General features: G+C 29.4%; 1 long non-coding RNA gene across 1 annotated transcript in view; it reads right to left on the reverse strand.

Annotated features, from left to right (window-relative positions):
* The window catches only part of LOC130669577 (uncharacterized), a 76,171-nt gene that overhangs the window by 4,368 nt on the left and 58,702 nt on the right, over positions 1-13,101 (reverse strand). The gene's annotated exons all lie outside the window — the stretch shown is intronic.

A 13,101-nucleotide genomic window follows, 5' to 3' on the forward strand; every position in this document is an offset into this window, starting at 1 on the left:
ACAAAGATAGTACTGTTCGTGGACTTGAGTGTAATAGAGAGAGAAGTACGAACCCCTGTTATCATAAAATTGTAAAGTAGTTGCATTAAAATAATTATGGATTTTAAATACACTGGTCACAAAAATGAAAGAATATGAAAAAACGATACTGAATTTTTCAGTGATTTCCAAAATGCTGTTACTTCGCGTAAAATTATATGACGTGTCTGCTTTTTTTCCAGTTTTTTTTTTTTATTATATTTTGCTTCATTTATAAATTGTTTCCGTCCATCGGATCGTATGTGAAATCTTATCATACGGTAAAAATTGAAGTCTTTAATCTGACAGATGTAACCATAAGTAAAAATTGGAATCTATTCAATTTATTATTTAATTTTTTGCACACTTCAAGCGCAAAAGTGCTATGGATGCTTTATGAACGGTTTTTTATTTCCAATTATTTTTTTCACACAAAAATGTTTCTATACACGGAGAGAAATGAAGCTCAATATAAACGAAAAAATACTGTCTGATTTTCGATTTCTACTAGATCTGTTTAGAAAATCATAAATTATGATAATTTTTATGAAAAATTAGTAGAAAGTAACAGCTCTGATTAAAAAAAGCGATTTAAAACGATTCGAAATAAAAAATTTTAAATACTTTTTAATGCTTTTGAATACCTTGAATACTTTTGAATCCCTTTTCTTATGGGCATTTAACATTGCAAATCGTTTTAAATCACTTTTTTTAATCAGGGAGGTACGCAAAAAAAATTATAGAGTAGCATAATGATTTTTGAAGTCTTTGATTTTTAATAACCAACAAATATAAAATATGTTATGCTATGAAAGTAGTATCAAAATAAATCTTGAACTTTTATAAATTGAGAGTAAAGTTTTGATAAACGTTTGCTATTAATTGAAAAGTAAATAAAAATTATTATGTGCTATATATTATAGTTCTTTAATTATGGATTTGTAAATTTTTTATAATTTTGTATCAAAAATTATATTCAGCATAAAAATATTTATTTCAAATAGTATTAAATTCGAAATAAATTCGTTACATTTTAAACTTCTGTGTAAAATTTTTTCTACAAAAAAATGTTTTTTTTGTTTTATATTATATAAATTTTATAATTTTTGATCACTCAAGAATTAATAAGAACTAAAAATAATAATTGCCACAATAGAATAACAAAATTTACGGATTTTGTCATGATATTTATATTTACTTCAATTTTGTTATAATTTACGGGGTATAAATTCTCGAACATTGATTCAATTGAAAATTCTAAAGCTAGCATAATAAAAATTCTTAAAATTTTAAAAGTTTTAGTTTTGTCAGTTGATAAGTTTCATTATACGATCAGTAGAAATTCTACTTTATCAGTAATGCAAAATTTCTCGTGCCAGCATAATAAAATTTGTGAAATTTAAACTGATATTTACTTTGAGGAACAACACTTCTAGAAAATCATTAAAGTTTCAAAAATTGATAACAGTCTTTACACCCATTTAATAAAATTTCATTGAAATACAGCTATTTATAATTTTTTGACAATAATTTTTGTTTGTCTTTGAGTAATTTTTTACAACGGTGTTTAAACAAAATAATCTTTCGTTCTAAATGTTCGGATTTGTTTGGTTATTTTTCTGATCAGTACTCCGTGGGAATTCATTCAAGAAGCATCTATTTTATTTAGCAAGTGTCAATTGTTCAGTTGAGTTTTATGGAGTTGTGTGATTGTGAAAATCTTTATTCTTATTGATTTTAATATTATTATGCTTATGAGATTTGTTTGCATAACTATTTTTACGTTTGATAATAAATTACACACTTACGAATAAGAATAAATTACATTTTTCTTTTGTTTTTATAAAATAAAAAACTATTCGATGTATCATTGTATGTCATAAATGTAAACCGCATGGATTTTAATTTTATGGAAAATTAGATGTATTTTTATTTATTTTATATCATCCTTATAAATGTTTATTAAGTTAGATGAGTAGTTATAAGACTTTTCGTAAAATTTATAATATTAATATAATAATTTTAACGAGACTTTTCTTTACTTTGTAAATTCAATATTGTACGAATCGTGAAATTAATTTTTGAAATATATTGTTAACTAATTACCATTACCAATGCTGCTTAATAAATATAAAATTAAATATTGTTGGAAAATCCAAAATTGCACACCTCAATCGCTCATTTTATTTTTAATCATTACTTTTATTTTTTTTTTATGAATTTTTTTATTCAACTTTTAAATTATGAATTTGATTATTTCTTTACTTAATTCCACTTAAATTTTTTTTTTTTATTTAATTTTTTCTAAATATCCCGCATTTTTGTTGTAGATGTCGCTCTTTTTTTTGCATACCTCAAGCGCGAAAGCGCTGGTGTGCTTTATGATCGCTCCCCTAATAGCCACTTTGCATTGAAATTGACGGTAATTTAATGTTGAAATTACCTGAAATCTGCTGCCCGAATTTGCAGACAATTTCACAGCAAAAGTTGAAAATAAAAATTTGCGGTTAATTTTTCTTCAATTTTAAGGTAAACTTGTACGAAAAAAAACGGTCGGTAATGTTCATTCTTACCATTTCAAAAGGTAAGCAAATTTATACATAAAATTGTCTACAAGTTGAGCGTAAAAATATACTTAACAATTTTTCAAGTCAAATTAACGATAAATTGACATAAAATTTACCTGAAAATTAAAGACAACTTTTTTCTAGTCAACTTTTGAAGTGAATTTGCATTCTAATTCGGGCATTGAATTTACCTCAAATTCAATAGCAAGTTGCATACAACTTGTCGTAAAAAACGGAAAAGTCCGAAGTTGACGGGAATTTGAAGAAAAATTCAACGAAACTTTTGTACAGTAAACTTTTGCTCAAGCAAACTGTGCTATTAGGGTCTATTTTTTCAATCCTACTGTTTTACGCCAGTGCTGCTGCCAGTAGTTGATGGGGAGAAAAAAAGAAAAAAAAATTTACTTGTGTAATAATAACAATAGTAAAAATAAAACTGGCCTCTGAACTTTTCGTGAATAATCAGTCTTATTATTTTATTTAATTACAATTAAACTAAAAAGATTTAGACAGTAATTTTCAATAGGGTTCTTGTGATCAAAAATACAAAGATAATAAAAAAAAAGTTAGGCCGATTAATTGTGTCTATCGAGAGTTATTTGGTTTACTAAGTTTCATACAGGACAATTGACAACTCGTATCACTGGGATGAGAATAATTTATATTTAATTAATGGAATAATTAATCGACTTAATATTGGGTCGAAGTTATTCTTTAATAAATTGTCTTTGTGTTGGTATAAAATTTGACCCATTTCAGTGTAATCGAAAAAGTCTAGAGATAATTTAATGTGAGTGAATGAGTCAAAAAATTTAGAGCGATCATAAAGCACACCAGCGCTTTCGCGCTTGAGGTGTGCAATAGAGTGTTTTGTGTTGATATTCTCATATGTTTCTATCAATTATCTTTAATAGTCTTATATGTATATACAAAAACGTATAGTATAAATATTAAAGATAATTGATAGAAACATATGAGAATATCAACACAAAACACTCTATTTTTTATTTTATATTTTTTTAGCAGCATTGTTATTGGTAATTAGTTGACAATATATTTCAAAAATTAATTTCACGATTCGTGCAATATTGAATTTACAAAGTAAAGAAAAGTCTCGTTAAATTTATTATTTTAGTATCATAAATTTTACAAAGAGTCTATATACATTTTTAGATTAGTAATATAATTTTTATAAAAGTTAATTTAAAGAGTAAAAGAACAAAAATGAAAATTATTATTTTCTTCAATAAATTTTTGAATAATTTTGATCGTATAAGTAAAATAATTAAAACAATTTTTATTATGCTAGTGGTACATTTTGTTATCATAAGACGGTGAACATTGCATCCTAGCGACACAATTTTTGTCGTGTCAGTTATTATAACTATAAAATACTTAATAATTTTTATTATGCTCAATACGAAATGTATTATGTTCAAGAAAGAAATTTTTGTCGGCCGCATCGAAATTTTATTATGCTTCAATACAATTAGTAACAACACGCATAACATAAAATATTGGAATATTATACGGTTTCAAGTTTAGTCGGCTAGCATAATAAAAATTTATGGATTTTCACATAAAATTTCATGGAATTTTCACCTTCATTTTTTTCCGTATACTCATTTAATTACACTAAAATAGGACAAATTGTATACAAGCATTTGGAGAATTTATTAAGGAACAATTTGAATTTAATGTAAAGTCGATTCATTATTTTAATAGTTTAAAATAAACTATTTCAACTCAAGAAACCAGTGCTGTGAATTGTTACGTATGAAACTTCGTATAAACAAAATAACTCTCGATAGACACAATTAATTGGCCTAACATTTTAACATCATGTTAAGGGGGGGGGGGGCTAAGGGCTAAATATCAGATTTTTTTGGTTTTCTTATAGCTACACATTTTAAGAATATAGTCTCCAAATTTGAAGTCGATCAGAGCAAAACTCTCGAAGTTATTAACTAGTTGGTCTTCTTTGAAACTGTAGCTTCGATAGCTGCTGGTGGTCGGAAAGGGAGTTTATTCACTTAGTGATCGTTCTAACCTATATTGTTCTGTTTTAAAAAATTTTTGAGCAAGTTGAAAAAAAAAATTTTTTTTTTTTTTCATATTTAGCATTTAAAACTTTAAACGCATTTTCCTCGAAACTACTTTTTCAAAGTCCGTGAGCACTACTTTTTAAAAACTACATTACCGATTTATTTAAAACTCGGTACACACTTTCTACGTATAAAATAGTTTTAGAATGTTTTTTTTACATCATGGGGGTTTCCTACCTCCAAAATGACGCAAATTTTCGTAAAAAATAGCAGTTTTTACTTTAAATGACCACAAAAAATGAAAAAATGAAAAAAAAATAATCAGAGAACGTTGGGGGAAGGATTTAATAATGCTTTGACTAAATTTCAGTGGTTTTTTATTTTAAATAATTTCCATCTGAGATCTAGTGCTCACCGCAAATCGTCTATTTTAAAAGACGTTCTGGAAAAAGCTCCGTCACCGGCTTGTTTGCGGATACTTTTGCAGAAAAAAATTACTTAATGTTGTTGAATCTATACTTAATAATGTTCAAAAGGTTGCAATAAATTAGCTCAATCCATACGCCTACAAAAAATTCGTAAAAAAAGTGAGTTTTTTCACGATTTAGCCGTTACCCCCCCCCCCCCCTTAAACTATTAATTAAAAATAGTTATTATTAAGAAAATATTTGAATATCGATTGGATAAAATAAATATTTATATATAAAAAAAAATTTGGGACTTAAAAAAATTTGATGGATTTAAAAGAGTTGAAAAATTTTTTAAGTCCAGAATAATTTTACAATGTTAATTTGGACTTAGAAAAATTTAATCGACTGACAAAAGTTGAAAAATTAGCTCGAATCGAGTTAGCGTTAGTAGAACACATCTCATTGCTTCGCAAATGACTTGTGCAATTTATAAGTCCAACAAAATGCTGTCTTAAATTAAATTTTAGGCAATGTAGGATAGAATCACAGTTCTAAAATCACTTTGGAAGTATGATTTTACCCTCCCACTCTAGCGGACCTGATTTACCGTAAATTTTCGGTAAGTTCTAATGCAACTCCACGGTAGGTTTCCTAGCGAACCGGATTTACCGTATCTCACGGTAAATCCACGGTAAATTACGGCAAATCCACCGTAATTTACGGCAAATCGGAATTTTACGGTGGTTTTACCTAATTTACCGTAAGTTGGGTCCGTTAGGGCAATGCTACTTTGAGGGCATGGAGATCAAAATTACAGTACAACTGTGAGCGGCAGGCCTGTTAACAAAAGAATTGAGGGTAATATCTAGGCTAAAACCACATTTCAGATTTCGACTCGAGTAAACTTTTTATAACTTTTGAACTGATTAACCGATTCGAATGGTTCTTGCGTCAATCGAAAGAGTTTGTCGATCGTCAACCCTGATAGCCACTTTAACCACAAGTGAACTTCAAGATACTGCCGTATTCTAAAGCCAACTTAAGAACCGTTCTCAGATAATTTTGTCCAAGCTTTTCTCTGAGATAAAAATCCTAAACGCTAAATAAAGACACAGACCCGATGCTTTACTCTATGAACTAGCGAAGTGCGCTTCAATTTTTTGACAACTTCCATTTGTTTACGAGAAAAGCTTGGACAAAGTTTCCATTTACTGTACAAGTGCGACAAAGATATTACCGTTTATCCACTTGAGTGCGAATAGAGAAACAAATGAAAACGCGTCTTAAAGGAAAGTTTTGGAAAGCAAGCAGTTACCTATAAGTTGACGGTAAATTATCTGTAGCTGAAATTCAATTTGACTACAAGTGTTACTGTCAGACAATAACCCTTGCGACATTAAAAACATTCTGGATACACTCTGGAAATATTCTGGTAACACGATGCAACCATACGGACTCCAGAGTATTTCCAGAATGGTTTTGTGCCCTTTTCTGAGAGTGAACCCAGAGTATTTCCAGAGCGGATACGGAGTAAATCCAAAATGTTTCCAGAAAGTATCCAGAGTGGATACATACTGACACCGTTATGCATCCACATTGAACACAAACTGATACCAAAGTGTTTCCAGAATGTTTCCAGAGTGGGATCAGAGTGAATACATACTCAAACCAGAGGGTATTCAGAGTAAATGAATACTGAAAGAAAAAAAAAATTTACCGAAATATATTATTTTAAGAATATTCAAGAGCATTTATTGAATACAATTATGTTTCTGGATTGTAAAAACAATTTTTCAAGAAAACAAAAATATTTGACATTATTGTCACAATGTAATATAGCATCTACTACACGGAAAAAAATAGATAGGAATGGTTACTGTGCTACACAGGAATGATCGTAAAGTATGTAAAAACTAACCTTAGCACATTACTAGTTCTCGTTATAATAGGAATGGGTCGTTTTTACATACGACTGAGTATGATCTAACATAGCAACCATTACTATGTTACACATTATGCCGAAAACATGACTGGTTATCGTGTTCACAGTCACTGTTCGCTTCCTAGATAATACAGATTTCTTTCAGCAGTCGATGTGTTACTATATAAAATAGGTATAGGTCCTGTGTGGAGATGCGAAAGACTCCCCGGTCAAATGCGTCCCATTGTCGTTCAGCATAGTAACCATTCCTGTGCTGGACAGGAACTGTTGTTTTCAGCCACATGTCTGACTACTGTTTAGCGGGAATTTATGTTTTAAACAGCACTCAGACATGTGACTGAAAGCAACAGTTCCTGTCCAGCACAGGAATGGTTACTATGCTGAACGACAATGGAACGCATTTGTCCGAGGAATCTTTCGCATCTCAACACAGGACATATACCTATTTTATATAGTAACACATCGACTGCCGAAAGGAATCTGTATTATCTAGGAAGCGAACAGTGACTGTGAACACGATAACCACTCATGTTTTCGGCATAATGTGTAACATAGTAATGGTTGCTATGTTAGATCATACTCAGTCGTATGTAAAAACGACCCATTCCTATTATAACGAGAACTAGTAATGTGCTAAGGTTAGTTTTTACATACTTTACGATCATTCCTGTGTAGCACAGTAACCATTCCTATCTATTTTTTTCCGTGTATATGACCATCCAAACAGGCACTTGTCACTCTGTCAAATAACAGAGAAATACCCGTGACAGAATTATTTTTAAATATAGAATATAAAAACTCTGAAACACCTATCTAACCAGGAACAGGACAATCATAAGTTGGGCGCGATCTAGCGGCGAACACTGAACTACTTCCACTGCTGCTTAGCACCAGTGACTTTCTCCTCCTTAACATATATCTTCTCCCAGCAAATTTTTCTCTCAAGTCTTTCACATTAAAACCCGGGTCAAAGCAAAAATTTTTTTTTGGGATAAAAATACTTAATGAAAATAACAATTTTTAAAAAAACAATTGTTTCTTAAAAAATGTTTTTTATTGCTAAAAAGCGAATTTGCTAATTAATAATTTTTTTGTATTTATTAAAAAGTATTCATAAAAATTACTGTTATTCATAATTCCTTAAGCAATTGAGTTAGAGCTTCGGTTACAAGCTCGATTTGTTTAATGATTAATGGATAATGAAAAAGACTTGAAGTGTTGTAGTTGTGTCTTCAATAAGTTATTTTAATAACAATAGAGAAGAACAGAAAGGTAGCGACAAGTCCAAGTGTACAATAATTTAAAAAATTATATAAAAGATTAAAAAAAAATTTTTTCTACAAAATAAAACGCTTGGTTATTTTTAGTATTTGAAAAAAATATTGCGTGAAAATTTATTTGTTTACAACAAATTGTTTGTTTAATAAACAAATAATAAATGAATGAAAACAATTTTTTTTCTAATATAACAGAACATGATTAATGATTATTTAAAAAAAATAATGGTTCTTTAATATTAATATTGAGTAAAAAAAAAAATTGTTAATTAGCTAATGCGCTGTTTAGCAAAAAAAAATTTTTTTAAGAAACGATTTTTTTCTTAAAATTCCTTATTTTTATTAAGCGTTTTTTTCCCAAAAAAAATCTTATTAAATCTAATTAGCCATGTATTTGTTTATGACAATTATTTAAACAATGCAAGTAAAAATTTTTTTCAAATTATTGTTATGTAGCTTTCAGCAATAAAAAAACAAAATAATCAAAAAAGTAAATTTTCTTGATTGCTTTATTTACGTTTTTTATTTTTCAATGGCTTAGATTGTTAATAAAATCGAAATTTTTTTATTTTTTCACCAGCTATCTTTTCTAAACCCTTTCAAGAATAGCTTTAAGAAGTAAAAAAAATTCGGGGTTTTTAGTTTGGAAATAATCAGGGTTTTTATGTAAACTTTCAACAAGTAAAAATTAATTAATTAACAAAAGCATAGTTAATTAAAAAATTTGGGTTAAGATTGTTTTTCTGTAGATTATTATTGATTTATGAGTTTAGAAAGTACCCAATTTTTTTTAGTCCTTAGTATTTAAATTTTATCGACTCTGGGCCCATTTTGAAAACACTCTGATTTCATCCTGTACTCATTTTGAGCCCATTTTGAAAATACTTTGATTCCATTCTGGACTCACTGTGGGCCCATTCTGAAAACACTTTGATTTCATTCTGGATTCACTTTGAGTCCATTCTGAAAACACTTTGATCTACTCTGGATCAATTCTGAAACCACTTTGGTTTCACTCTGAAAAAAGGGCACAAAACCACTCTGGGAACATACTGGACTTAGAATGTTTACATTCTGACTATGATTCCAGAGTGTTTCCAGAGTGGGTTGAAGGTCGCAAGGGAACGTTAAGTTGATTAAAAGTCTCACTTCAAATTGACGGCAAGTTTTTCTGTCAAATTACATTCAGATGACGGCAGTTGATTTACATCAACTTATACGCAAGTATTATCCAGTCGAGGTTTGCAAGAAACTTGTCGTTAAGTTAGCCGAAAATATTTCACTGCAGAACTTGCTGAGCAATTATCTTTAAAGTGTGGCTATCAGGGAACATTTCTGAAAATTTTAATTCATTTGATCAAGTAGACTGGAAAATATTTGCGAGTTACGAAAAAAATTTTTTTTTTAGTTTTTTTTTTCTTTCAATTTCTCAGAAACGACTCAAACGATTGCCTTCAAAATCGATTCAACTTTAGAACTTAATAAAACGCGTCGGTTGCCGCCTCAACCATTTTAATCAGCTAATTCATTCGAGAGATATCGTTGGAGAAATAAATGGAAAAATACGGTTTTTCGCGAATATCCTTGAGCTCTAGAACTTAACGCGCCGATCGCCACATTAAAATTGGTTGATTGGTTCAAAAGATCTCGGCGACGAAAGGTTTAAAATTAACAATTTATGTCTTTTGTTCCGGATAAATAATAATATAATGTACTAAAATGTGTTCAAAATTATACTAACTCTTCGTCTTCGTGGTCACTCTCGAATACCACATAATGAAATAAAACTCGTTCTTCAGTTTAAATAATTTTACCAACACAAAAATTGAAAAAATACTACGAGGTCACCCGTCCAATTTATGTCCCACGTCGATGCTGCTTAACTTTGGTTATCGATGGTTTGTAGTCTGATCCTCTAGTCTGTTATACACTTACAATTAAGAAACGTTTATGGCATTACTTAACTCAAATAATGAATTTGATATATCCTACGTAAATAATGTACCTAATGATGAATTTGGTTTTGTACATAAAATACAATAGAATTCATTAGATACATATAATCAAATCTATTTGTCTATAAAATTATAGATATTCGTATATCAATCGATATCGATTTATACTTTTGAATTGCTGTTGAAACACCTTTGAATATTTTTTAAGGATTGGGGATTTAAGTTTGATTGATAGTTGATAGAATAAAAATTTAATAATATTGATATTAAAAAATTGTCATATTATCCCAGTAAACACATTGACGTAAATTTGACGTCAGAGTGACGTTACGCTATATCATTATTTACGTAAGATATAAGTCACGAATGAGTCAGGTGTGACTCATTATTTCACAATTTTTTACGTAAGATTATGATGTAAAACTAATGACGTATACATGACGTAAATGTGATGTTTGTGTGACATTCTATGACGTCAATATGACATATGGGTGACGTCAAAATTATCAATTTGGAAAAAATATTTTTGAAAAAAAAAAAAAAAAAAAATGAAATACTGAATTTTCGATTTGATTGTTACCGTGCGAACGCATTGTGAATTCAGAAACAAGATTAGATAACCTTAAATAATGAAAAAATCCTGGGTGTCTGCTGGGTTTAAACACGGCTCCTCTTGGCTGATAGTCCTGAACGTTGCTCACTGGTCCATATCACGAGAGTCCAAGTCTTGTGCTTAATTGATGTATTAAGAGTGAAATGCCGGAAAAGACAGAGTTCATAAGTTTTCGTGAAGGATTTTTACAAAATTTAAACAAACTTTATGAACTTATATGAAAATTTATAGAAACAATATTTGTCGGCTTCGATCATTGTGAAAACTTAATGAAGTTTTAAACAATAATGATCGAAGCCGACAAATATTGTTTCTATAAATTTTCATATAAGTTCATAAAGTTTGTTTAAATTTTGTAAAAATCCTTCACGAAAACTTATGAACTCTGTCTTTTCCGGCATTTCACTCTTAATACATCAATTAAGCACAAGACTTGGACTCTCGTGATATGGACCAGTGAGCAACGTTCAGGACTATCAGCCAAGAGGAGCCGTGTTTAAACCCAGCAGACACCCAGGATTTTTTCATTATTTAAGGTTATCTAATCTTGTTTCTGAATTCACAATGCGTTCGCACGGTAACAATCAAATCGAAAATTCAGTATTTCATTTTTTTTTTTTTTTTTTTTCAAAAATATTTTTTCCAAATTGATAATTTTGACGTCACCCATATGTCATATTGACGTCATAGAATGTCACACAAACATCACATTTACGTCATGTATACGTCATTAGTTTTACATCATAATCTTACGTAAAAAATTGTGAAATAATGAGTCACACCTGACTCATTCGTGACTTATATCTTACGTAAATAATGATATAGCGTAACGTCACTCTGACGTCAAATTTACGTCAATGTGTTTACTGGGCGATTTTCTTTCAGAAATTTCCTCCTCTTTAAAGTTTTTTTTTTTAGATTTTCGATATCACTTATAGTTATTGAGTTATTAACAAAAATCTAAGATTTTTTATTTTGTTTATGTTTTTTGTTGATAAAAAATTGAAATTTTGATAAATAAAAAAAACAAAAAACACATCTTGCTCAAAATTTAATTCTGCATCGAATAAGTTATCACTTATATTTTTGCCACAATTCTAAAGATTTTTTCCAGCATATTCACGCAGGATTTTCACAAAAATCTTCGTTCCTATGTAACATAGTAATGGTTACCATGCTAGCATAGGAATCAGAACTATTTTTTTCTCTTCGTTCAGTGAATCGACGCAAGATCTCACCACGATGTCGTAGATCACGGTGATTCCGCGAAAATCACTGTTATTGTATAAAAAAAAAGGCAATACATTACACCGGCACACAAAAAAAAATAAGTTCTCTGTACTTTTGACGGGACCTATTTATTCCCATGTATTTTGACTCGCTGAATCCGAATCCAAGGTCCGTTTAACCCGTACACCCTCAGATTTTTAGAAAACTTTAAAAAACCTCAAAAATACACAAAAATCGACCGTTTTTTAAATTTATAAATTTTTTTAACCCTAACTAAGCATGATTTTTATGTATTTCGGTCCTCCACATACTAACCTGAAGTTTATTTAAAACATTAGCCATTTAAAGTCTGAGTAAATTCCAAAAAACCCCAAAAAATTGCAAAAAAGCAAAAAAATTCTTAGTATTGTGATGGAAAAAATTTTATAGGGCTAAATAAATAATTATTTTCATGTATGTTTATCTGTCACATATAATTCTCGAACATCCATGGCTCAGACATCTCTAAAATTTTAAATAAATGGCAAAAATTCCCAAAAAATCGAAAAAAATAAAATTTGGTATAACAAAAATCATTTTTTAAATCGAAATAAATAAAAGAAATCATACTGTTCGATCTGTGATATATATATATAAAAAATATTTTGGCCGAAAACACAAAAAAATTTTAATATGCTTCAAAAAATTTTTTTCATCATAACACTAAGAATTTTTTTGCTTTTTTGCAATTTTTTGGGGTTTTTTGGAATTTACTCAGACTTTAAATGGCTAATGTTTTAAATAAACTTCAGGTTAGTATGTGGAGGACCGAAATACATAAAAATCATGCTTAGTTAGGGTTAAAAAAATTTATAAATTTAAAAAACGGTCGATTTTTGTGTATTTTTGAGGTTTTTTAAAGTTTTCTAAAGATCTGAGGGTGTACGGGTTAAACGGACCTCGGATTCGGATTCAGCGGGTCAAAATACATGGGAATAAATCGGTCCCGTCAAAAGTACAGACAACTTATTTTTTTTTGTGTGCCGGTGTTATTAAACCTTGATG

Source organism: Microplitis mediator, chromosome 6 (assembly GCF_029852145.1).
Source record: "Microplitis mediator isolate UGA2020A chromosome 6, iyMicMedi2.1, whole genome shotgun sequence".
In the NCBI taxonomy this organism is placed as follows: domain Eukaryota; kingdom Metazoa; phylum Arthropoda; class Insecta; order Hymenoptera; family Braconidae; genus Microplitis; species Microplitis mediator.